The 26,393-nt window shown below is 40.5% G+C and overlaps 1 protein-coding gene across 9 annotated transcripts in view; it reads left to right on the top strand.

Moving 5' to 3' along the window:
* The window catches only part of LOC124555062 (battenin), a 244,701-nt gene that overhangs the window by 114,514 nt on the left and 103,794 nt on the right, over window positions 1-26,393 (top strand). The gene's annotated exons all lie outside the window — the stretch shown is intronic.

Below are 26,393 nucleotides of genomic sequence, written 5' to 3'. Positions count from 1 at the left end.
TTAAAGGCGCCCAGACTTCGTTTTCAGTAACGTCCATTTCTTTTCAAAATGTATGTATTTGCAAAGTTTTCTAATGTCCAGGCTTGTAAAGACACCCTCTTGTAGTTTTGCGGTTGATAAGGCTGGAAGTATGCTACAAATGTAACCTTTTGGTTAAGTTCGCAGCACATGGTGTACTGGTTAGAGTTGCTGCCTCTAGATCATGGGTCCTGAGTACGATTCCCGGCCGGGACGGGGATTTTATCCGCCCCGGAGACTGGATACTTGTGTTGTCATCGTCGTTTCATCATCATTCGGGAAAATGGCTAGACGTGATTGTGAAAATATTGGGAATTTGTACGAGCACTGATAAGCACGCCGTTGAGTTTGCCACAAATCAAAATAATAAAATTCTTCTTCGTGTGGTAAGGCTGTCACAAATTGCTTCATCAAGCCTGATTTAATGTGTAGAGGTGAAAGGAAAACTTTCGTCGACTTAACGAGAGGTTTCTGGTGCACATTTTTTACTGTAGGCTCTGTTGAAGTTCGTCATGGCCAGTATTTCTGTTTCCAATGATTTTCCTTCTCTCTGCCATCCCACTCACATAAAAAAGCGAGGAAACTCTTTGTACCTGCCTTGCTGTTCAAGGATCATCAATATTAATTTTCGATCACTACACATGATCCACTTACGATCGTCATGCTTAATTTTCTGGAGAAAAAATTGTGAATTGTCGTACAGAATGCCCTATGGGTATTTATACATACCTGTGTCCGTTGTGGTACATGAAAACTTCAAGGCATCGTTTCAACGAATCGATGAATAGTTGCCAATCAGGAGATATTCAGACAGTTGTACATTGCGTGTCACCAGTGGATTTGACCAATTGTCAGAGTTTAGTGGAGAGGAGCCTCTTGTACCTGTAGGTATAGGAAACATGCAGCAGACCTCAGTGCCGGCTGTTGCGGCCGAGCGGTTCTAGGCACTTCAGTACGGAACCGCGCTGCTGCTACGATCGCAGGTTCGAATCCTGCCTCGGGCATGGACGTGTGTGATGCCCTTATGTTAGTTAGGTTTAAGTAGTTCTAAGTCAAGGGGACTGATGACATCAGATATTAAGTCCCATAGTGCTTAGAGCCATTTATTTACTGTATACTGTGTGATTATATTGTTTAGTTAGGAAAGATAAGAAAGTACCTTACGGTATAGATACTGCTCAGTGGGAATCGGTTAAAATAATTAATAACTCCATGACTACTGTTTTTAAGAATAGTTTACAAGAAATAACCTGGGATGATATTTATTATGAACTAAATGCTAACATAAAATTTAATCGATTCCATGAGAAATTCATATGATTATTCGGAAATAGCTTTACACATATCAAGATTTTTTGGTAATCTACCATAAGAATTATAAAACCTTAGCCGTAATCCATGCACTTTCAAAAAATGCAAGAAGCACACCCTGCCCCATTCTGCATTCCTGGGAGCGAGACTTGACTGCAGCTTGCATGCATGTCATACATCACTGATATCATGCCACACAAACAATGTTAGGTATGTTTTTTGCCTTGCTTCCAGTAACTCACCATAAATGTAGCACGAGGAATCTGCAAACTTTTTACAACTTCTTGATGGCATTCTGAACCCTGTATGTTTGCTTTTTAGCGCATATTCGCTGACAAACACTTCTGATTGTGGAGGATACGTACAAACGGTTGCGCCAACGCTGACAGTTGAGACGTACAACACGTTTAATGACAGAACTGCTGCTATCTGCTGCTTTATAATGTGAGTGATACGTTTTATCAGAAACCAACAGATGGCAGCATTTCTTATGTATTTAAATATGTCAGTACATCTTACACATGTGATTTTTTTCGATATATAACACATTTTGGCAATTTACGATTTCAAAAAATTCTGTCACGGTGGAAAAAAACTAAGGTCATTTTTGGATTCAGCATACAGACATACGTTCGAATCCACCATCAAAACTTGATGGTGGATGCAAGTCTGTGTAATCATATCTTAATATAGTAAAAGGTATAGGGACAAACAGTTCATGAGAAAAATCGCAGCAGTATGTTGAAAAAGCAACTCTCATAAAATTCAGCTGAATGAAGGTATCGTCGATTTCTCCTTCTGAAGTTAAGAAAATGATACAGTCTCTCAAAACTAAAAACTCCTCTGCCCTTGATTGTGTTTCCAATAGAGTACTAAGTATTTGTTCCCATATAATAAGCCCTGACTTATCAGAGATATATAATGCATCACTAAGTCAAGGCATTTTTATAGAGAGACTGAAATATACCGTTGTCAAACACCTCTTTAAGAAAGGTGATAGGAGATATGTCAATTAACTAACGACCTGTTTCATTGCCAACATCATTTTCCGAAATTTTTGAGAAGGTGTTGTATTCTAGAATAGTATCTCAGCTGAGCAATAATAATATCCTCAGTAAATCACAGTCTGGATTTCAGTAGAGTTGCTCTAACATGAGTATCATTTACATGTTCGTTCACCAAATTTTACAAGCATTAAATAATAAAATAGTACCAGTTGATATTTTCTGTGACCTGTCTAAAGGTATCTCATCGTGAGAATCACAGTATTCTCTTAGACACATTCAAGTTTTATGGGACAGACAGTACAGCCAACCAATGGATAATATCGTATCTAACCAGAAGAATGCAGAAAGTTGTACTTTGTCATTCAACCAATGTAGTGAAGGGACATAATTCCGACTGTGGAGGAATCACATATGGGGTTCCTCAAGGTTCGGTCTTAGGTCCACTATTGTTTCTCACCTATATGTAAATGATTTTCTGTCTAATATACAACAAACAGAATTAGTTCTTTTTGCAGGTGACACTAATATAGTAATCAATCCAGGCATACATACAGAAACAGAGGAAATGGTAAACAGTGTTCATAAAACTGTCATTGACTGTTTTTCTATGAATAGTCTCACCCTCAACTTTAGAAAGACACAGCATATTCAGTTCTCCATATCTAGGGATATTACACCAATGATACATGTTACACATGTTGAGGAAATGATAAATAGCGTGGAAGCTTCAAAATTCTCAGGTGTCCGTGTTGACGAGTATGTAAACTGGAAAAGTACATTTTGTCTGTTGTAAAATAAATTATTCCAGCCTCATTTTCAGTTAGAATCGTTACAGATCTTGGGGAGAGAAAAAAAGAGGAAAGTCTTTATTGCACAAAAACGTGCTGTAACATCATTTTAGGGAGTTGGACATTCTGACTACTGCTTCACGGTATATTCATTCCCTCATGAAATATGTTGTAAATAGTCCACTGCAGTTCAGTAGGATCGATGACATACATAATTACAATAACAGAAGGAAAAATTTTAAAACAAACTGAAAAAGTTTCTCCTGGACAACGCCTCCTATTCCTTAAAAGAATTTCTATCATTGTAATGTGTAAAAGGTAGTGAGTAGAAATTACTGACTCACATCTATATATTTTCTTTTTTTTAACTTATAGATGATCAGCATGTAGCCATATTTACAAATTAATGTACGATGTGAATGTAAAATGTTTCGTTCCACACAATCATTGGAACATGAAACTAATTAACTTCCTCTTTCGTGATGCTGTCATCTTCCGACAGATGCATAAATCTGTTCGAGCTTTCGAGTTAATGGCATAAAGAAAAGTGTTAATTTGTTGGCCTCTGTGTATTTTATGAGACTATCTATTGTTGCTTCGAGCATTTGCACGTACTTTTTCACTGCTTCTACATTGCACTGCAACATTTCTGAAAGGCACTGTTCATTATTGCATGATTGCCACTACATTTACGCGGATTACGGTACATCTACAACGAACTCTGCAAACCACTGTGAAGTGCATAAGAGGATGCTTCTCATTGTACGACAGATTTTCCATTCGCATGTCGACGCGGAAAGAATAAATCCTTAAATGCTTGTCGTCATTTTAGTACCGCTAAAAAGCCGTCCTCACACGGGATGAGGCAATTTACGTTGACGTGGACGCGGACGGGACATCCTACCTTACTAAAGATATCGTCGGCACACGAGACGAGCTGGTTAATGCGATTTGCGCTATCCTGCCGCCTTTGTCGTCTTTATTTGCCTCGCAAACCACACAGTTTCTTTGCGAAAATGATTGCGTCAACTCTTGTTAGCTGTTGTCAAATAAAAGCGGAGAAAATCATGAAGATGATTCTGGACTCGTCGATGGCTTCAATAGGTAAAATTCTATTAAATGAATAAAAAAGACCCAGAATTTTTTAGAAAACGAAGGCGGAAAAAACTGGAAGTAGGTAGATGCGAATCTGCTATCTTTTTCTGTACAACTCGTGAGTTCACGACGCTAGCCACTGGCTACATCTTCGACATTGCAACGCAGCGTCCTCATATGGAATACACTGTCCAAAGACTGTATCTATAAATGTCATTATTTGACATTTACCATGAAAATTGTACCAAAAAGACACACCTTTCATTGATATCGTTGTGCCATAACATTAAAACGGTTATAACACTAAAACCAACTGCAAGAAGCTTTTACCTACCAGTATATAGTTTCGTGTCATTTTATTACAACAAATCGTAGTTACACTGAAACGCCAAAGAAACTGATATAGGCATGCGTATTAAAATACAAAGATATGTAAACAGGCAGAATACGGCGCTGCGGTCGGGAACGCCTATATAAGACAACAAGTGTCTGGCATAGTTGTTAAAACGGTTACTGCTACTACAGTGGCAGCGTATCAAGATTCAAGCGAGTTTGAACGTGGTAGCGCACGAGTGATGGGACACAGCATGTCCGAGGTAGCGATGAAGTGGGTATTTTCCCGTACGATCATTTCACGAGTGTACCGTGAACATCAGGAATTCTGTAGAACATCAAATCTCCGACATCGCTGCGGCCGCACGAGTCTCGTTTCGAATTGTATCGAGCGGATGGACGTGTACGGATATGGAGACAACCTCATAAATCTATTGACCCTGCATGTCAGCACGGGACTGTTCAAGATGGTGGAGGCTCCGTAATGGTGTGTGAGTGGGGCGCGTGGAGGGGGGGGGGGGGGGCTGTAGTTGAAGTGATATGGGACCCCTGATACGTCTAGATGCGACTCTGACAGGTGACAAGTACGTAAGCATCCTTCATGTCCATTCTGAATTCCGACGGAGTTTGGCAATTTCAGCAGGACAATGCGACATCCCACACGTCCAGAATTGCTACAAAGTGGCTCGAGGAACACATTTCTGAGTTTAAACACTTCCGCTGGTCACCAAACTTCCCAGACATTAACATTATTGAACATATTTGGGATGCCTCGCAACGTGCTGTTCAGAAGAGAACTCCACCCTCTCGTACTCTTACGTATTTGTGGATAGCCCTGCAGGATTCATGGTGTCAGTTCCCTCCAGCACTACTTTTAGACATTAGTCGAGTCCTTCTATGTGCTCGCGGGGGCCCAACACGATATTAGTCAGGTGTACTAGTTTCTTTGGCTCTTCAGTGTACAACGACGCGTTTTCGAGAGATCCTCAATTTCCTGATTCTCTGAAACAGCTTATATTCATATGAGGTTCTCTATGAGAAAGAAAACCCACGAAATACGACCTTTAACGCTAGATAATATAGCAGCTTCTGTGTTTTGCTTATCACGTAAAATGATTTCGCAATCTCATTGGTCACTCTCCTCTAAACAAGGCAAAAATCTGACATGCCAGGCCGGCCGGAGTGGTCGAGCGGTTCTAGGCGCTACAGTCTGGAACCGCGCGACCGCTACGGTCGCAGGTTCGAATCATGCCTCGGGCATGGATGTGTGTGATGTCCTTAGGTTAGTTAGGTTTAAGTAGTTCTAAGTTCTAGGGGACTGATGACCTCAGAAGTTAAGTCCCATAGTGCTCAGAGCCATTTTTTTTTGACATGCCAGATTCTTTATTTTACACTCTGCAGTGTAGAGGAACGTGGAATTCCGCACTGTGACTTCTTCAGCTAGTCGTCCGAGGCCTACGAGAAATTTGGGCCCCGCAACAGACTTGTGACGTCACACTAGTCGCCCTGTCCGCCATCCTTCGTGAATGCTCGGCACCGTGCTGGGCACACGGGAAATCAGTAGTTCATGTAAAGGTCTCCATGAAAGGTCTTAACTGTGTCATGTGCTATCAAAAACTTGCATGCATTTAAATGCGAAGTTAAGAATTATTAAACTCACCTGACACAGTTGCTCGCTCCTTACTGGAGATGGCTATTGGCACTCGTAAGAGCTGCAGTATCACGTGCTGTGATGTGGGCACTGTGGCCAAGTTTTCTCGTGGGCCTCTCTCCACTCCACGTGCGTTTCCACGTCCCATGAGACGACACCTTAAGTGTACCCTTGTTTTCGTGTTTTCGCAGTTGCTTTGTGAGGGATATGTAGGTGACTGTAGTTTAGTCCTAAATTCCTCACTTAATACTAGTCCACATCTACATCTACGTGGATACTCTGCAAATCACATTTAAGTGTCTGGCAGAGGGTACATCGAACCACTTTCACAATTCTCTATTATTCTAATATCGTATAGCGCGCGGAAAGAATGAACACCTATATCTTTCCGTACGAGCTCTGATTTCCCGTATTTTATCGTGGTGATCGTTCCACCCTATGTAGGTCGGTGTCAACAAAATATTTGCGCATTCGGAGGAGAAAGTTGGTGATTGGAATTTCGTGAGAAGATTCCGTCGCAACGAAAAACGCCTTTCTTTAAATGATTTCCAGCCCAGATCCTGTATCATTTCTGTGACACTCTCTCCCATATTTAGCGATGATACAAAACGTGCTGCCTTCCTCTGAACTTTTTCGATGTACTCCGTCAGTCCTACATGGTAAGGATCCCACACCTCGCAGCAGTATTCTAAAAGAGGACGGACAAGCGTTGTGTAGGCAGTCTCCTTAGTAGGTCTGTTACATTTTCTAAGTGTCCTGCCAATAAAACGCAGCCTTTGGTTAGCCTTCCCCACAACATTTTCTATGTGTTCTTTCCAATTTAAGTTGTTCGTAATTGTAATACGTAGGTATTTAGTTGAATTTACGGCTTTTAGATTAGACTGATTTATCGTGTAACCGAAGTTTAACGAGTCCCTTTTAGCAATCATGTGGATGACCTCACACATTTCGTTATTTTGGGTCAACTGCCACTTTTAGCACCATTCATATATATTTTTTTCTAACTAGTTTTGATCTGATGACTTTATTAGTTGATAAACGAAAGCGTCATCTGCAAACAACCGAAGAAGGCTGCTCAGATTGTCTCCCAAATCGTTTATACAGATAAGGAACAGCAAAGCGCCTATAACACTACCTTGGGGAACGCCTGAAATCACTTCTGTTTTACTCGATGACTTTCCGTCAGTTACTACGAACTGTGACCTCTCTAACAGGATATCGCAAATCCAGTCACATAACTGATACGATGTTCCATAAGCACGCAATTTTACTCAAAGCCGCTTGTGTGGTACAGTGTTTAAAGCCTTCCGGAAATCCAGGAATACGGAATCGATCTGAAATCCCCTGTCAGTAGCACTCGGCACTTCATGTGAATAAAGAGCTAGTTGTGTTTCACAGGAACGATGTTTTCCAAACCCATGTTGACTCTGTGTCAAATGGTTCAAATGGCTCTGAGCGCTATGGGACTTAACTTCTGAGGTCATCAGTCCCCGAGAACTTAGAACTATTTAAACCTAACTAACCTAAGGACATCACTCACATCCATGCCCGAGGCAGGATTCGAACCTGCGACCGTAGCGGTCGCGCGGTTCCAGACTATAGCGCCTACAACCGCTCGGCCACCTCGGCCGGCGACTGTGTGTCAATAGACCGTTTCCTTCGAGGTAATTCATAATGTTCGAACACAATATATGTTCTAAAATCCTGCTGCAAATCGACGTTAACGATATGGGCCTGTAATTTAGTGGATTAATCCTACTACCTTTCTTGGAAATTGGTGTGACCTGTGCAACTTTCCAGTCTTTGGGTACAGATCTTCCGTCGAGAGAACGGTTGTATATGATTGTTACGTATGGAGCTAATGCATCAGCATACTCCGAAAGGAACCTAATTGGTGTAAAGTCTGGACCAAAAGATTTGCTTTTATTAAGTGATTTGAGTTGTTTCACTACTCCGAGGATATTTACTTCTACATTACTCATTTTGGCACCTGTTCTCGATTCGAATTCTGGAATATTTACTTCGTCTTCTTTTGTGAAGGCATTGCGGAAGGCTGTGTTTAGTAAATCTGCGTTGGTAGCACTGTCTTCGATAGTATCTCCATTGTTATCTCGCAGAGAAGGCATTGATTGTTTCTTGCCGCTAACATACTTCGCATACGACCAGAATCGCTTTGGATTTTCTGCCCGGTTCCGAGACAAAGTTTAGTTGTGGAAACTGTTATAGGCGTCTTGCATTTAACTCCGCGCTAAGTTTCGAGCTTCTGTAAAGCATCGCCAATCTTGGGGATTTTGCGTCTGTTTAAATTTGTCATGTTTGTTTCATTGTTTCTGCAACAATTTTCTAACCCGTTTTGTGCCAAGGAGGACCAGCTCCGTCGTTTGTTAGTTTATTTGGTATAAACCTCTCAATTGCTGCCGATACTATTTCTTTGAATTTAAGCCACATCTAGTCTACACTTATATCATTAATTTGGAATGATTGGAGATTGTCTCTCAGGAAGGCACCATGTGAATTTTTATCTGCTTTTTTGAATAGGTATATTTTTCGCTTATTTTTCGAGGATTTGGGGATTACAATATTCAATCTCGCTACAACAACCCTATGTTCACTTATCCCTATATCGGTTTTGGTGCTGGTTATTAACTCAGGATTATTTGTTGCTAAGAGGTCAAGTGTGTTTTCATAACCGTTTACTATTCGCGTGGGCTCATGAACTAACTGCTCAAAATAATTTTCAGAGATTGCGTTTAGCACAATTTCGGATGGTATTTTATGATGCGTACCTCCGGAATTAAACATGTATTTTCGCCAACATATCGAGGGTAAATTAAAGTCACCACCAACTATTATCTTATGAGTCGGGCATGTGTTTGAAATCAAACTCAACTTTTCTTTGAACATTTCAGTAACTGTATCATCAGAACTGGGAGGTCGGTAAAAGGATCCAATTATTATTTTATTCCGTTTGCCAACAATGACCTCTGCCCATACTAACCCACAGGAAATGTCTACTCCAATTTCGCGACATGTTAAACTACTTCTAACAGCAACAAACACGCCACCGCCAACCTTGTTTAGCCTATCTTTTCGGAACACCGTTAGGTTCTTCGCAAAAATTTCGGCTGAGCTTGTATCCGGCTTTAGCCAGCTTTCAGTGCCTATAACGATTTGAGCATCAGTCCTTTCTATTAGCGCTTGGAGCTCTGGTACTTTCCGAACACAGCTACGAGAATTTACAACTGTTATACCAATGGTTCCTGTATCTATGTTCTTCCTATGTTCAGCCTGCACCCTTTGTGACTAAAGCACATCTTGTGTTTTCCCGAGATCCTCTAACCTAAAAAACGTCCAGTCCACGCCACACAGCCCCTGCTACCCATGTAGCCGCCTCCTGCGTATAGTGGACACTTGACCTATTCAGCGGAACCCGAAACCCAACCACCCTTTGGCGCAAGTCGAGGAATCTGCAGCCTACACGGTCGCAGAACCGTCTGAGCCTCTGATTCAGACCCTCCACTCGGCTCTGTACCAGAGGTCCGCAATCGGTCCTGTCGATTATGCTGCAAATGGTCAGCTCTGCTTTCATCTTGCAAGCATTACTGGTAGCCTTTATCACTTCTCTTAGCCGCTCGAAACCAGAGAGAAGCTCTTCTGATCCAAAGCGACACACATCGTTGGTACCGACGTGAGCAACCACCTGCAGTTGGCTGCACCCTGTGCTCCTCATGGCATCCGGGAGGACCCTTTCCACATCTGGAATGACTCCACCCGATATGCACACGGAGTGTACATTGGCTGTCTTTCCCTTCTTGGCAGCCATGTCCGTAAGGGGCCCCATAACGAGTCTAACGTTGGAGCTCCCAACTATCAATAACCCCACCCTATGTGATTGTCCGGATCTTGTAGGCTGAGAGGTTTCCTCTGAAACAGGACAGGCGACAGCATCTGGCTCAACGACAGCGTCAGCCACAGATAGCTCCTGGAACCTGTTTGTCGGCAAACCGGGGAGGCCTTACGTGCGGCCGCCTGGGAAATCTTTCGCCGCCTGCTTCGCCCCGGGGTGACCTCCCACTCGACCACAGGTGAGGGGTCAACCTCAGTGCGAGAAGTAACTGGGTTGGCCACCAAGGAGGACCGATCGGAGGACTCTGACGCGCTGGACGTCCGTTGGATCACCACGGCCGGCCCACAACAGTGGTGCCCATCCACTGCAGCCTGAAGCTGAGAGCAAAGTGTCACCAACTCGGCTTGCATCCGCACACAACAATTGCAGTCCCTGTCCATACCAAAGACCGTGGAAAACTAAACTATGCAGATACGCGGACTATCGGCACTTGCTGCGCAACTCTAATGTAAGCCCTGACGAAAACGCACGAACTGTGCCTTAGTAATACGCAGATATTCAAGAACCTAACTACTGAAGCACCCAGGTGAAGCTAAATAATTTGCCCCTGATAAGGAACTTGTAATATGTCACAAAATCGTATTACTTTCTGACGCAAACGAAAACGCGAGAACTGTGGCTATTAGGTTTTAAATTTACACGCTGAAACTCAAGAAACAAAACTATTAAAGCACACAGATGACATAATAAAATTCACTCCTGGTTGCGAACTCGTAAAAGTGACAAAAGCGGTTTAGTTACCTGTTGCTGCGTCTCTCGCGGTCGGCTACTACTGCCTCACTGACTGACTAACGCCAACAAGCGGTCATACTAGTTTTCAAAACAAGCGAACAAACCACAATCGACAATCTACTGCAGACCCTGACGAAAACCCACGAACTGTGTCTAGTAATTCGCAGATATTCATGAACCTAACTACCGAAGCACTCAGGTGAAACTAAATAATTTGCTCCTGATAAGGAACTTGTAATATGTCACAAAATCGGTTTAGTTTCTGACGCAAACCAAAACGCGAGAACTGTGGCTATTAGATTTTAAATTTACACGCAGAAACTCAAGAAACTATTAAAGCACACAGGTGATATAATAAAGGAACTCGTAAATGTCACAAAAGCGGTTTACTTATCTGTTGCTGCGTCTGTCGCGGTCGGCTACTACTGCCATAAATAATGTTTATCAGCATTTCCGTGATGGTGTTCTATGAGTCAAACGACCTGTTACCGTTTGTGTTGCCGTTCTATACTTTCAGTACCCCTGTGAATCCTGTGGATCCCACACACTTGACCAATATTCAAATCCAATGGATCCCACACACTTGAGCAATATTCTAAAATGGGTCACACAAGTGTTCTTTAAGTAGTTTCCTTTCCAGACTGATTGCATTTTCCCTGTTGCCTACCAATGAACTGAAGTATTCTTCCTACTTTGCTGTTACCTAGCTTCTGTGATCATTATATTTCATATCCCCACAAACTGTTACAGTCAGGTATATATATGAGTCGACTGATTCCATCTGTGACTCATTGATATTGTAGTGAGCGTTTTGTGCATTACACGGTTTGCATTTCTGAACGTTTAAAGCGAGTTGACAATCTGTGTACTACGGCAGTTGTTACTGTTACTCGAGTGACAATAGCCTCACATAGATATTTCCAGTCTGTGCGCGTCGTCGGCCATGGGAATAGGTTCATTACGGTGAAGAATTTGAAATAATCATGGGGAGACTAAACTGTTTTGTGTATTCAAAAACACTCTGCGTTACTAGGGATATATGATCTGACCATTTTGGAAAAGGAAGTTTGAGAACGATAATTGTAAAATTATTATTAAAAAGTGTGATATTTTCTTTATTTCTCACAGTCATTTTTAACAGAAAACCTGTAAACGGCAACTGGACGAATTTAGAGATTTTCTCCAACACCTACCAGTGAGAACCAGGATGGAGGGCATTTAAAACATTATGCATATTGTTTCCATATACTGATCATGAATTTGCGGATCTCGTACCCTCTGCATGCTGATGTTGAACTGAGGGAAGAAATTTAATATTGCTGCAATTGTTAAGCACAAGGGAAATAATATACAGAAATAAAACGCACTACTGATCACAGAACCAGAGCAGGGTGTGGATCAGGCACTCGTCAGACACGAGTATGGATATACGAGGGTTGGAACTTAAATAGTGGCAGCTATTTATTCACAACTGAGTCAAAAGAGTTACATGTTTGCAACTGTTACTGTCCTTCAGAGTAGTCAAAAAAATGGCTCTGAGCGCTATGGGACTTAACATCTGAGGTCATCAGTCCCCTAGAACTTAGAAGTACTTAAACCTAACTAACCTAAGGACATCACATACATCCATGTCCGAGGCAGGATTCGAACCTGCGACCGTAGCAGTCGCGCGGTTCCGGACTGAAGCGCCCAGAACCGCTCGGTCACTGCGGCCGGCTCAAAGTAGTCACCAGCGGTGTTTAGAACCCGTTGCCAGCGATGTGGAACGCGGAGCGGTTTACTGCCTGTCGAATCTCTGGAACAGTTCTGAAGCGAATGCCACGAAGTGGTTCCTTCATCTTCGTAATCAAATCAAAGTCACAAGGACTTAAGTCCGGGGAGTATGGTGGATGGTACAGTACTTCCCAGCCCCATCGACCGAACAGAGCAGCCACAGCTTGCGCCCACGCATTGTGGTGCAAAATGATGGGTGGGTTGCGCAGAAAGTGTTGCCGCTTCTTTCGCAGAGCTGGTCGCAGGTGATGCTCCAAAAACAAACAGTAATACTGTGCATTGACGGCCTGCCGTGGAGGAACGTAATGCGTTAGGGTAACACCATCACAGTCGTACACTAGAATCACCATAACTTTAGACCGCTCCATTCGCACCATCAACAGAACAGGCTCTGCTAACAGAATACGACTCCTTCCACATCGCTGGCAACGAGTTCTACACAACGCTGGTGGCTACTATGAAGGACAGTAACAGGTGCAAACATGTAACTCTTTTGTATCGGCTGTGAATAAATACACTACTGGCCATTAAAATTGCTACACCACGAAGATGACGTGCTACAGACGCGAAATTTAACCGACAGGAAGAAGATGCTGTGATATGCAAATTATTAGCTTTTCAGAACATTCACACGAGGTTAGCGCCGGTGGCGACATCTACAATGTGCTGACATGAGGAAAGTTTCCAACCGATTTCTCATACACAAACAGCAGTTGACCGGCGTTGCCTAGTGAAACGTTGTTCTACTGCCTCGTGTAAGGAGGAGAAATGCGTACTATCACGTTTCCGACTTTGATAAAGGTCGGATTGTAGCCTATCGCGACTGGTCGAGATCCAATGACTGTTAGCATAATGTGGAATCGGTGGGTTCAGGAGGGTAATACGGAACGCCGTGCTGGATCCCAACGGCCTCGTATCACTAGCAGTCGAGATGACAGGCATCTTATCCGCATGGCTGTAACTGATCGTGCAGCCACGTCTCGATTCCTGAGTCAACAGATGGGGACGTTTGCAAGACAACAACCATTTGCACGAACAGTTCGACGACGTTTGCAGCAGCATGGACTATCAGCTCGGAGACCATGGCTGCGGGTACCCTTGACGCTGCATCACAGACAGGAGCGCCTGCGATGGTGTACTCAACGACGATCCTGGGTGCACGAATGGCAAAATGTCATTTTTTCGGATAAATCCAGGTTCTGTTTACAGCATCATGATGGTCGCATCCGTGTTTGGCGACATCGCGGTGAACGCACATTGGAAGCGTGTATTCGTCATCGCCATACTGGAGTATCACCCTGCGTGATGGTATGGGGTACCATTGGTTACACACCTCGGTCACCTCTTGTTCGCATTGACAGCACTTTCGAACAGTGGACGTTTCATTTCAGATGTGTTCCGACCCGTGGCTCTACCCTTCATTCGATCCCTGTGAAACCCTACATTTCAGTAGGATAGTGCACGACTGCATGTTGCAGGTCCTGTAGGGGCCTTTCCGGATACAAAAAATGTTCGACTGCTGGCCTGGCCAGGACATTCTCCAGATCTCTCACCAATTGAAAACGTCTGGTCAATGGTGGCCGAGCAACTGGCTCGTCACAATACGCCAGTCACTACTCTTGATGAACTGTGGTATCGTGTTGAAGCTGCATGGGCAGCTGTACCTGTACACGCCATCCAAGCGCTGTTTGACTCAATGCCCAGGCGTATCAAGGCCGTTATTATGGCCAGAGGTGGTTGTTCTGGGTACTGATTTCTCAGGATCTATGCACCGAGATTGCGTGAAAATGTAATCACATGTCAGTTCTAGTATAATATATTTGTCCAATGAATAGCCGTTTATCATCTGCATTTCTTCTTGGTGTAGCAATTTTAATGGCCAGTAGTGTAGTTGCCACTATTTAAGTTCCAACCCTCGTATTAGCATCTTGCATCATGAAAATAGAATACACAGGCTGCAGCTTATGATCAGTAGAAAGATCTGAGTACTATAAAAAATCCCACGGTGCTAGAAAAATTAGAAATTGATGTGAAGCTCCAGGAGTTCGAACTGTTCAATCAAAATTGACTTCGACTCCGTTATTTCGAAAGTGAGCTTGTCTGATCTTGCACACATACCATAGACTCGGTGCGTATTTAACCTTGGATAGAAAAAGAGCTTCAGCTTTTGGGGTTCCTCGAAACACTTTTGAACTTTGAAACCATCCTGTATCGCAACATGGGGAAAATACAATGAAATGTTTTACAAACTTTGAGGCGTACTGCCAACTGAGTTGTCCAATAGTTGGTAAAATTATATGTCAATATTTAAAACTACAAAAATTGGATAGTATGAGTGTTTCAGATTACACCTTGGAAGAGGAATTCTTGAAACACTTCTGTTTCTGGCGTTAGATAACGTGATAGCAACGTCAGATGTGAGTAGTAACGCAGTAGGAACGTTTTTAAAATCCTACAAACATAATTTAATGTAAAATTATTAATTACTGTACTAGAAAGTTTGAGGAATCTAAGATTGTAGCGATTAGATACTTTAGTAATTCTGTCACATGCGGTGGCAGGTTGGCGCTTTAAACTACTTCATACCGTTGAAGACTAATGAAAGCCACTGGCCACTAGCTTTTTAATTTGAGTAACAAACCTCTTTGAAGATTCCTACTTTGAACCTTCAGCGCACTTCAGGGTCGCTCAGTAAAGTCAGTAAGTAATAAACTGAGTGGAAATAACTCTGTAGCGCTATTACCACTCGAGTGGAAGTATTCCTGTGATACTATTGCCACTCGAATGGCAATGTATACTGCCTTGTACCACTTTGGAATCTTAGCAAGTTCTGACTGGATATTTGTGCAGCTTTTTTTTAAATAGTACCTGTACTTCATTATAGATTATACATTAGTAATGTATAATCTATAATGGACATATTTCCGCTGCACCTCGCATATTAAACCGAGAATTCTTTGATGTCTATTTAATCTCTTGGTTACTAGAGTGGTTGATATCGTCGTCTTGAATTATCAGTTTTTATCAGACCACTTGTATATGTGTACTGATTTCTACTTTGACACACTGGTTACGTAATCGTTCTCTGCCACATGTCAAGGTGGAAGGTAGAAAATCGACATGATCGTAATATATGTTATTTTGTTCCCAATCAGCTACCGGTACCCAGTACCCAGGGTTTCTTTATGTGTACGTCTACCGTCTAGCAGTGCTCTGAGGAACTGTGATTCAGATATTACGAAGGAACGGTGGTAGATGAACATGAGCAATCATTAGAGCGATTTGTTGATAAAAATCTGAGATGAAGATATGGCAATATAATAAAGTCCGCGCAAAATAAGCTGGCACTCGGCGCGGTGGCTGACAGGAGTGATCATAAGTGGGAAATTTCCCAAGATGTTTGCCATTGTTAATTTGTGACAATGGGAAACGAGATTAGAGATAACTGGACTGAGGTAACAACTTTTTATTTTCTTAAGGAAGTTTGAAACCCCGAGATGTGTGTAGATTGTGTTTTTAGATAGGTGGTTGGATTGTTGCCGTTATTTGTCCATTGTATACTTTAGATACGGTACCTGATATACATGGTCCCGAAAGAAAACATTTATAGTGAAGCGAATGTAGTGAATGTTAACTGTATCGACCAAAATTTGCCTGACGACTTTACTTCGTAATTGTTCCGTCGTGGGACTACGACCATAAAGCAATAGACAGTCATTGACGGCTGGTCCCGACGGAGGTTCGAGTCCTCCCTCGGGCATGGGTGTGTGTGTTTGTCCTTAGGATAATTTAGGTTAAGTAGTGTGTAAGCTAAGGGACTGATGACCTTAGCAGTTAAGTCCCATAAGATTTCACACACATTTGAACAGTCATTGACGGACGTGTGGCACTTTGTCTGGTAAGCACATAGTTCGTCAGTGTGCCCATTACGATGATGTGGCGCGAGAAAAGTAGACTTGTGTTGTGCTAGGGTACCTTTCGTTACAGTTTCGGAATTCTTAGCGTAGCCATTTTACTAGTTAAACTGTACTCGGTAAACATTAGGGTAAACACTTGTTACAATTTCGGAACTCTTCACGTCACCGATATAATAATTTTTTAACTAGTACTCGGTAAACACCACGGGGAGAGGGGGAGGGGGGGGGGGGCAATCATGAACCGATGACCATATATGGATAGATATCTTAAGTTTTCCAAACTCTCGACTGTTAGTTTAAACTATTACTGTGATCCACCCCACTCGGCTCATTGGTGACTGGCTACTGGCTTTCCCCATTGATTCATATTTCTTTTCTGTGATTGTATGGCAAATATTGTCCTATTCGATGCTATCCATCATCTTCATATAAGTTTCACATTTTATTTTTCTGTACCCTCTATAAGTAAGTATTGTGCATCATATGACCATGATACCCAAATACGTCACACACACACACACACACACACACACACACACACACACACACACACACACACACAGTGTTCTGTCTGGTAAACCTGTCATTTCATTTTTCATACATCTTTTGATCTACAGTTTTTGTACCTGACTGCTTCCTCTTCCATTAGAAGAAATCAGCGACTCTGTCCCCCCTAACTGTTTGCAAAGCATAACTGTCTTTCTTGTGTAATATTTCTCGGATAACATTTAATTCTCAGTCATAGTATGTGACTTTTATCCCTCACTTGACTGATATCATTTTTGTTCTAACAGTGTGATGAATCATACTCTCTGTTTGAATTTAACTGCTAATGTAATACCTGTCTCCATTCAACCAAAATTTACTGATAACTTTTTCTAGCCTCCTCATGCCCCCTCCATATTCTTGGTTTCTAGCAATACCCATTTCCTATTTATTTTCTGAATTATGAGACATTAATTTATGTCTTGTAGTCTTATCAATGTGTGCTGTAAAATATGCTCTTGTAATATCTATCATTTATTGTTATGTTACAATTATTCATAACATTATTTTATTTCAATAATTTGGTTGCTCCATTTTTATCTCAGTAACACTTTTTTCGATTTGTTGCCTCTTTATGCGTTACTCTTTTTTCATTAATGGTATGCATTCTTCACATACATATTTTGTGTAATTCCATCCTGGAAAATGATGTTGTTTACTTTTCTTGTCTTTCTGCCTTCTAATTCTGTCAGCCTGTCTTTTTACACACCAACGACCAGTTGTTAATGGTTGTTAAAACTATAGGTTCTTTGTTCTGGAGGTCAAAAGGATATAAGCATAAATGTTCATATACATCACTTCACTGTCATGTCACTCCTGTTCCTGGTCGGAAAGCACATTATCTAAAATAATATGCCCCTTTGGGATAACATCTTTTTTACAGTGTTGTGTAATAACTATCGCTAAGGTCTCTACATTTACACTTTCCAGAAGCTGTAAAATAAAGATATTGTAGAGATTAAGAGTCTCACTTGATATTGGAGCATATACAAAGTGATGGGCAATTGTTTAATTTGGATGCTGTCTGGCAGTCACTAATGGTAAATGCAGCTAAGTCATATAAACCTATACCTGCAATATAAATATGGTAAGGAAAGTTCTGGTTGAATGTAATTAATTTAAGCGTGCAGATACCCCCCCCCCCCCGCCCCCCGTCCCCTCCCCCCCCACCCCCCCACACACAGGAGTTCATTACAGCTGAATTAGAGCAATAGAATTGTGCCAGATAAAATATAATTGGACTTTGCTCCATTTATATTCTAGATAGCATAATTTCTTGCATTCTTTATGGTAACAAACTTTCAGAAAACAGAAGGCAGTTACAGAGCTGTTGTAAGATATTTAGTGTCATTAAGACCTTAACTGTGTTTTCACAAAGTTCTATTTCATGCTTCTTAGAGCTTCCTGGTGACAGTTGAACCACAGTGATTGTGAATAGATTTCATAGATCAATAGTTCCATGCATTACTGGAATTTCTGATAAGTATTGTGAAGATTGTTGTATCTAATGGGCTGATGTTTTGTGTGAAGCTTTTAGGGAAATATGAATCTACAGAGCTGTTATGACCTACATCTATACACTGTAACCCACCTATTGAAAAGATAAGCTAGTGGGAAATAGAGGTGGTGTATTTTTCATTGTATACGAGAAACTCAAATCCACCAAGTTAGAAATTATTATTTACACAAAACTCACTGTGAAGCAGGGAAATAGAAATATAACTGAATCCTACTGTCAACCACCAGACTCAACCCCAGATGTAACCGAAAACTTTAGTGGAACCTCAGTTCACTAGTACATACGTTACCCGATCGTACTGTCCTTGTCAGAGGAGACTTTAATCATCCAACAGTCAATTGAGACATTCTGTGAAGTTTCAGGATTGCAGTCAGATCATGTTGACTTCTTGCCACAATATTCTGGCTAGCAGCTGAAATATTGTGGCAAGAAGTCAACATGATCTGGCTGCAATCCTGAAACCTCGTAGAATATTCAGTACACTGTAAAAACTTCAAGAATCATGTAAGTGGGATGATTGCAGTTTTGTAAGTGGTAGGTGTGCCAATAATGCTAAATGCCTACCTAAAACACACAATTCAGAAATGCATTTTTCATGGAAATATGCTTGATCTAGTGCAACAGATATATAGGACCTCCTTGAGAATGTTTACATTTAAACTGTCATCAGTGATCATAAAGCAGTTGTGGCAACAATAGTTACCAAAGTACATAGGGCAACTAAAACAAGTAGAAAGATTTATACGTTAAGCAAACTAGATGCAGGGGAGGAAGTATCACATCTCAATGAAGAACGTGAAACATTTAGCTCTAGATAGGAGCATGTATAACTAACTGTGGTTCAAGTTTAAAAGGATAGTTGACAACGCACTGGATAGATATGTACCAAATAGAAAGAGAGATGCTGAATGAAATGCACTTGACTGTCAAGAGGTTCAATGCTTGAAGCCTTCAGTGACTGCCATAGCAACATATAACTTATGAAATCCAAAGCGATTTTCATCTGTGTAAAAGCTGTTAGTAGTTCCAAAGTTGTAGTGTTGAGACAGTAGTGAGTGGCACAGGAACTGAAATTGAAACTAGCAAAGCAAAAGTTTGTATGCTGAACTCCATTTTCAAATGTTCATTTACAAAGGAAAATCCAGGATTGTAGTCTCAATTAAATTATCACACCACTGCAAAAGGAGTGAAATAAATATTAATGACAGTATTTTTGAAAAATAGCTGAAATCTCTAAAACTGCTTAGAGCTCCAGGAAATGATGGTACCCCATTCAGATTCTATGCAGAAATTGTGGCTGAATTAGCCTCTGTTTTAGCAATGATATATGGTAGGCTCCTTTTACAAAAAAAAAAAATAGTTGAAAGAAAGGAGAGGTCACACCAATCTATGAGAGGGTAACAGAAATGATCCACAAAACTATTGTCCAATACCCTTGACATACAACTATTGTAGGATCATAGAAAATATTCTCAGCTCAGTCAAAATGAGGTATCTGGACAGAATGCCTTCCACTGTGTCTACCAGCACGGATTCCAGAGCAATGGTCATGCAAAATCCAACTTGCATTTTTCTCATATGACATCCTTAAAGCCACAGATCAAGGCTGCCAAATATATGCAATATTTCTTAACTTCTGAAAGTATTTGATTTAGTACTGCATCTTCACTTATTATCAAAATTATGGTCATATGGGGTATCAAGCAAAATTTGTGACTGTATTGAGGATTTCTTGGTAGGAAGCACACAACATGCTATCTTGGATGAAGAGTCATTGACAGATGTAGAAATAACTTCAGGCTTGACCCAGGGATATATACTTGTTCATGCTGCATATTAATGAACTTGGAAGACAGTGTTAAAAGCAATATGAAACTTTTTGCAGATGATGGTATTATTTGCAATGAAGTACTGACTTTAAAAAGTTCCACAAATATTCTCTCAGATAAGTTATAAAAATTAAAAGTGGTCCAAAGATTAGAAACTTGCTTTAAATATTCAGAAATGTAAATTTGCCGATTACAAAACAGAAAAAGTGTAGTATCCAATGACTGCAATATCAGTGAGTCAGAATTGGAATCAGTCAAGTCATACAAATCCTTGAGTGTAACTATTTGTATGGACATGAAATGGAATGATTCACATAGGCTCAATTGTAGACAAAGCATGTGGCAGACTGTGGTTAATTGTTAGGACACTATAGAATATTGCTCAAATATGTGGGAGCCATGTCAAATAGGATATTGAACACTACCAAGAAGGGCAGTATGAATTGTGACCAGTTTGTTTGAACCATGAGAGGGCCCCATGTGTTTATTTATTTAAACCCTATTTATTTATTTCAAGTTGCATAGATCCACACGTGAACTGATCACTGTGTATAGAATGAGTCAAATTTGTACAAACCATTGTTTAGTACACAAGTACACTGAACTTATGAATTATATGCTATGAATAACAGAAACGTATGTATAGCCCAACATATAAGCTACAATATATTTCTTCACTACAAATATAAAGATATAAATAAATCTTAGTATAAGTTATGCTGTACATAGGCCTAAACAAAGAATGATGAATCCACCATATAGGCCACAAAAATGGAGTTAAGCATATGAAAGATGTATTATGCATTGTGGCTAAGAAATTCATCTATGCTGTAATAAGATCCATCAAGAAGTAACTGCCTTAGTTTTTCTTTAAACTTGGACATGTTTCCAATCAGATTTTTAATTTGTAATGGGAAGGCATTAACAATCTTGGTTCTCCTGTACACAACCCTCTTCTGCATCTTTTTTTTGGATCATAATAAATATCCAGTTTCCTTCAGGTGTTGTTGTTATGGTATGAATTATAATTATTGCTTTTGAGCAATTAAAAAAAAACACAGTAGGGAAAAATATGTTGAGCAATGTTGTAAAGATTTTATGATCTCTAAACAGATTTCTGCATGAGTGCCTATGATGGACTCCACACATAATTCTTATAAATTGCTTCTGTCTCATGAATATTGTAGTGCCACCTCAGTTTACTATCTACATGCAGACCCAAAAACTTGGAAGACTCAACTTTTGAAATCTCATGTTCACCTATTTTTAGATTTATTTTGTCTGTGACAGTAACACAGGGAAATGAATGCAATTTGTGTTTTTCATATTGACTGAGAGACCATTAATTTTAAACCAGTTTACCACATCTGCGAATGCCTTCTTTACTACTTCACTTAATTTATTTCCAGAAGGACTGTTAACTTATATAGTGGTGTTGTCAGCAAACATGGAGTCTTTTCCATGTTCTATATGTATTAACAAATCATTTGTAAATAGGCTATTAGAAAAATCAGGGGGGGGGGGGGGGGCATTATTGAGCCTTTAGACACTCCAATAGCAGTGGAACCCCAGTCTGAAGATACATGGCCACCATGCATTCCTTCCATGATAACTTTCCACTTTCTACCACATAGGTAAGATTCAAGCCACTTGCCTGACATTCCACTCATTCCTAGAGTCTTGGCTTTATTCAGGAGAATATGGTGACTAACACTGTCAAAAGTCTTTGATAGATCACAAAATATTCCAACCGCCATCACATTGTCATGCATGGATACCAAAACATTCTCAACAAATGCATGTATTGCATCCTCTGTTGATGCCCCCTTCTGAAAACAAAACTAGCTATGGCCAAGGATGTTGTATTTACTATGATGCTCAGCCATTCTGCTGTGCATCAATTCCTTCAGTACCTTTGAAAACCATTAGAATAATGAAATTGGCTGATTGTTTGTAGCACCTGTCTTTTCTCCCTTATTATAAATTGTCCATATACATCCATATTTTAAGCTGTCATGGACTACTCCTTCCTCAAGTGACAAATTAAAACTATGGCAGAGGACTTTACTCATTCCTCTACAGCAGTATTTCAATAATTTACTGGAAATGTCATCACCTCCAGCAGAATCTCATCTGTTTTGTGACTTAGAGTGTTATGTAAGAATTTTATAGATTTATTTACAGAACCTAAGCACCCTCCCAGATTTGTAACTGTTAAGAAATGATTGTTGAAAGTACTAGCCACCTTCTCAGGCTCACTCACTTTATTGCACCCGTTTCTTAAACCAATCATTTCTTTGGCAGCTGAACTATTCCCTGTCTCATTTTTCACATATTTCCATATGGTTTTCATTTTGTTATCAGATTTATTAATTTCATTTTTTAAGCACATATATTGGATTTTTATCACCTTCATTAATATCTTAGAGTGCGCTTAATACTGCCTCATTATTGCAGACTTGTTAGGCAATCTGGCTGATGCATACAATTCCATTTTTGTCTTACATGAGATTTTTATGCCCTGAGTAATCCATGGCTTATACACTGGTTTCCTCTAACTCTTTTCACTGGAAACAGTTCCTCAACAATACTTGCAACTTTTCTTACAACTAGTTTTATGTGGTCATTCCAGTATTAGTCATTCTATGTGGAGTTAGGAATTTTATAATTATTACGCTTTTTAGTGATTAAGTACCAATAGTGTTACTGAAAGATAATGCAGCTCTCCACAAATTTATGCTCTGTTTATTACATTTATTTGCATTCATTGTCAACTACCAGTCCCTGCACCAATCATTAATCCTCTGCAGGTTTTTCAGCATGTAGGTGCAGTCTTTCACTATTGCTATCCTCCTAGGGACAACAGCATCATCCACAAATAACCTATTGGAGCTTCTGACATTATCCACAAGATCCTTTATGGATATATTGAGGTTGTCAAGTATACAATAAGAAATATTTATGACCTGGCACATTTTTATTTGCCTTCGAGGACTACTAGAATATTTGTGCGTTGCAGCCACATCTACTTTTTGATAATAAGTTTCATTATATTCACTGTACCTCCCCCTCTTTCCTGGAGATCACTTCTCAGACAATTTTTACCGTCTGTCTTGTGACTACTGGGTATAGTTATTGTTCTGTGCATTGAAGAGCTCTCCATCTTTATAAAGTAGAATCTGCTTCACTTACAAAATCTCCTGTGGTGCAGTGAGGCTTATAGTGAACAACTCTAAAGCTTTCTGCAGCTAAATATGTTTCTGACTTATCAGTTGGAGTATTATAATGATGAAATAAACCACTGTCACATTTTGATTTTGCACTATTAGTTCTAAGCACCTCAGTAACTTGTGGAGGGATTGTTCCATGTACCACTCCATCAGGTCCATAGTGAAGAACTTCAATTCTTTTCTTGAAGTACTGAGATTTGCAGGCTGTGACTGGTGCCACATCATTGTCTTTAAATACTCATTCCTTGCTGAGCAATTTGATTGACACATCAAAATAATACAACAGGTTTCCTCACCTGAAACAGTTCTGTATGTATGATGGAATGCATTTTTGAAGCATTTCTTTGCACCACAAGATGCAATATATCAGCTCTTCTCTGTAACTCATTGTGGTGTGTATAAATAACAAACAGAGTTGACTGACTCACAACTGCAGAAAGGTCTGTAGATCTCTCTATCTGATGAAAAGTTACAGACACCCTTGAGGCTGAAGTTACTCTTCTGAAAGACTTGGAACCATCCAAATATGGCAGAGTGATGTTCACAGTGGCCTCTTGGCATGGAGACTTTTCCTAGAAAGATGTATCCACTGTTAGCCACCAACAAAAATGTTACTATAAAACTGCTAGCTAACTTCCTTTTACTGCGCTTATGTCTCTTGATGTTAACTATAATTAACACCTTTGCCAAAACTTGTAGCAGGAGTTCAGTTTCTTGGCTAACAATGTGTATGAAAAGTTCTTAACATGTGTGGAAGCAGGTTGTGATTCATCCTCTTGAAGCCTCAAAAAACAAAACTGTCCATCTAGCGTATGCATAGACGTGTAACCTTCATTATGAACACTTTTAAGATGAACTGAAAAGTCCGCCAGGCTAACATTGTTCCCATCAAAATGACCTCTACTGATGATAAAAATCCTATTCCATAAGTCTTATTGAGGAAAGTAAGTTGCAACTAATAAGCAAATATAATTTTTTACCAACATAATTTAGAATCTAATATATAAAAATGGATATTTGTTTGTTTGTCTTCCATGCATCCTTATGCCATCCATTTAATTGCAATGAAGTTTTCCTGAGTTGTTGAGCACATGCTCGTAAGAAGCAGGTGATACAGAAACTTAACCCATGACTGCTTGAAACAGTTTCAGTCAAATTAAAAAAAAATGGAAATTCTAGGTTGCAATATCAACGTTGTAGGAAAAGATGACATGTTAAGTTGCAGACTGGCACAATAAAAAGAAACTTACACTTTAGCTTTCACCACCCACGGCCTTCATCAGAAAAGAAGACAACCCCTCACCCCACCCATCCGCCCTCCCTCCCACCCGCACACGTACACACACACACACACACACACACACACACACACACACACACACACACACACACAATTCATTCACACAAGCAAGCATGCAAGTGTACCTCACTCACATATAACTGACATCTCCCACAGCAATACCACAGGTACATTTAACATCAACCCTAGAGTCACATGGTGTAGAACAGTGGAGACTCATACTTTTCCTAGTGACAGTTCTTTTTTTTTCAAAATGCAATCACTTACTGACAGATTTACAAGTTTCCTTAGAATTCAGATGAAACTGCAGGATGAAATTTTCTGGTGATATGGATGAAATATGTTACATAAATGGTATATTTTGTAAATGTGTCTGCATTGTACCTACTTAGAAAGAAAAAGATGCTGTTGCTGTGAATGTACAGGAAATAATTTACAGACATAATCTTCACCCTGCAATGGAGTGTGTGCTTATTTGAAACTTCCTGGCAGATTAAAACTGTGTGCCACCCCAGGAATCAAACCTGGCAACTTTTCTTTGCTGGGCAAATATGCTATTGGCTGAGCTGTTGGAGCAAGACTCACGATCCACCTCACAGCTTTACTTTTGAGAGTACCTGTCTCCTACCTTCCAAACTTCACAGAAGTTCTCCTGGATACCTTACAGGACTAGTACTCCTGGCAGAAAGGGCATAGTGGAGAACTTCTGTGGACTTTGGAAGATAGGAGGGAGGTACTGGCAGAATTGAAGCTGTGAGGAGGCAAGTTGTATGTCAGGGTTGGATAGCTCAGTTGGTAGAGCAATTGCCTGTGAAAAGCAAAGGTCCCAAGTCCGAGTACAGGTCTGGCACAAAGTTTTAATCAATAAGGAAGTTTAAACCAACACACTGTGGTGCAGACTGAAAATTCATTCTGAAAACAATCCCCAATACTGTGGCTAAGCCATTTCTCCACAATATCCCTTCTTCCTGGACTGCTAGTACTACAAAGTATGCAGGAGGACTTCTATAAAGTCTGCAAGATAGAAGCAAGGTACTGACGGAAGTGAAGTTGTGAGGGCAGATCATGAGTCATGTTTGGATAGCTCAGTCAGCTGAGCAAGTACCTGTGAAGGGAAAGGCCCCACTTTGAGTCCTTGTTTGGCACACAATTTTAACCTGGCAGGGAATAATTTGTGCCACCAACTTCCTTGCCTTCTTTTCCATTCCGACTCCTGTCTCATTTTCAGTGTATCTCTTTTCTTTTCCTCATCGTTGCATTTATGGACCTGTGATATATCTGTACAAATAAATTATTACAGAAAAATGTGTGTTGCTAAATTCGATAGAAAATTACTAGCTTCACTGTTCTTGTTCTTAAGCTGTTATTCACATTTGTATTCGCTTTTATCCCTTCTACAGCCTGCATTTTTATTGTTTTTTCCCATTCCTTGTATTG

The sequence above is a fragment of the Schistocerca americana genome, chromosome X (genome assembly GCF_021461395.2).
Source record: "Schistocerca americana isolate TAMUIC-IGC-003095 chromosome X, iqSchAmer2.1, whole genome shotgun sequence".
NCBI classification, from domain to species: Eukaryota; Metazoa; Arthropoda; class Insecta; order Orthoptera; family Acrididae; genus Schistocerca; species Schistocerca americana.
Note: the sequence above shows the minus strand (reverse complement) of the source record. Positions and strands in the feature narration are given on the sequence as shown.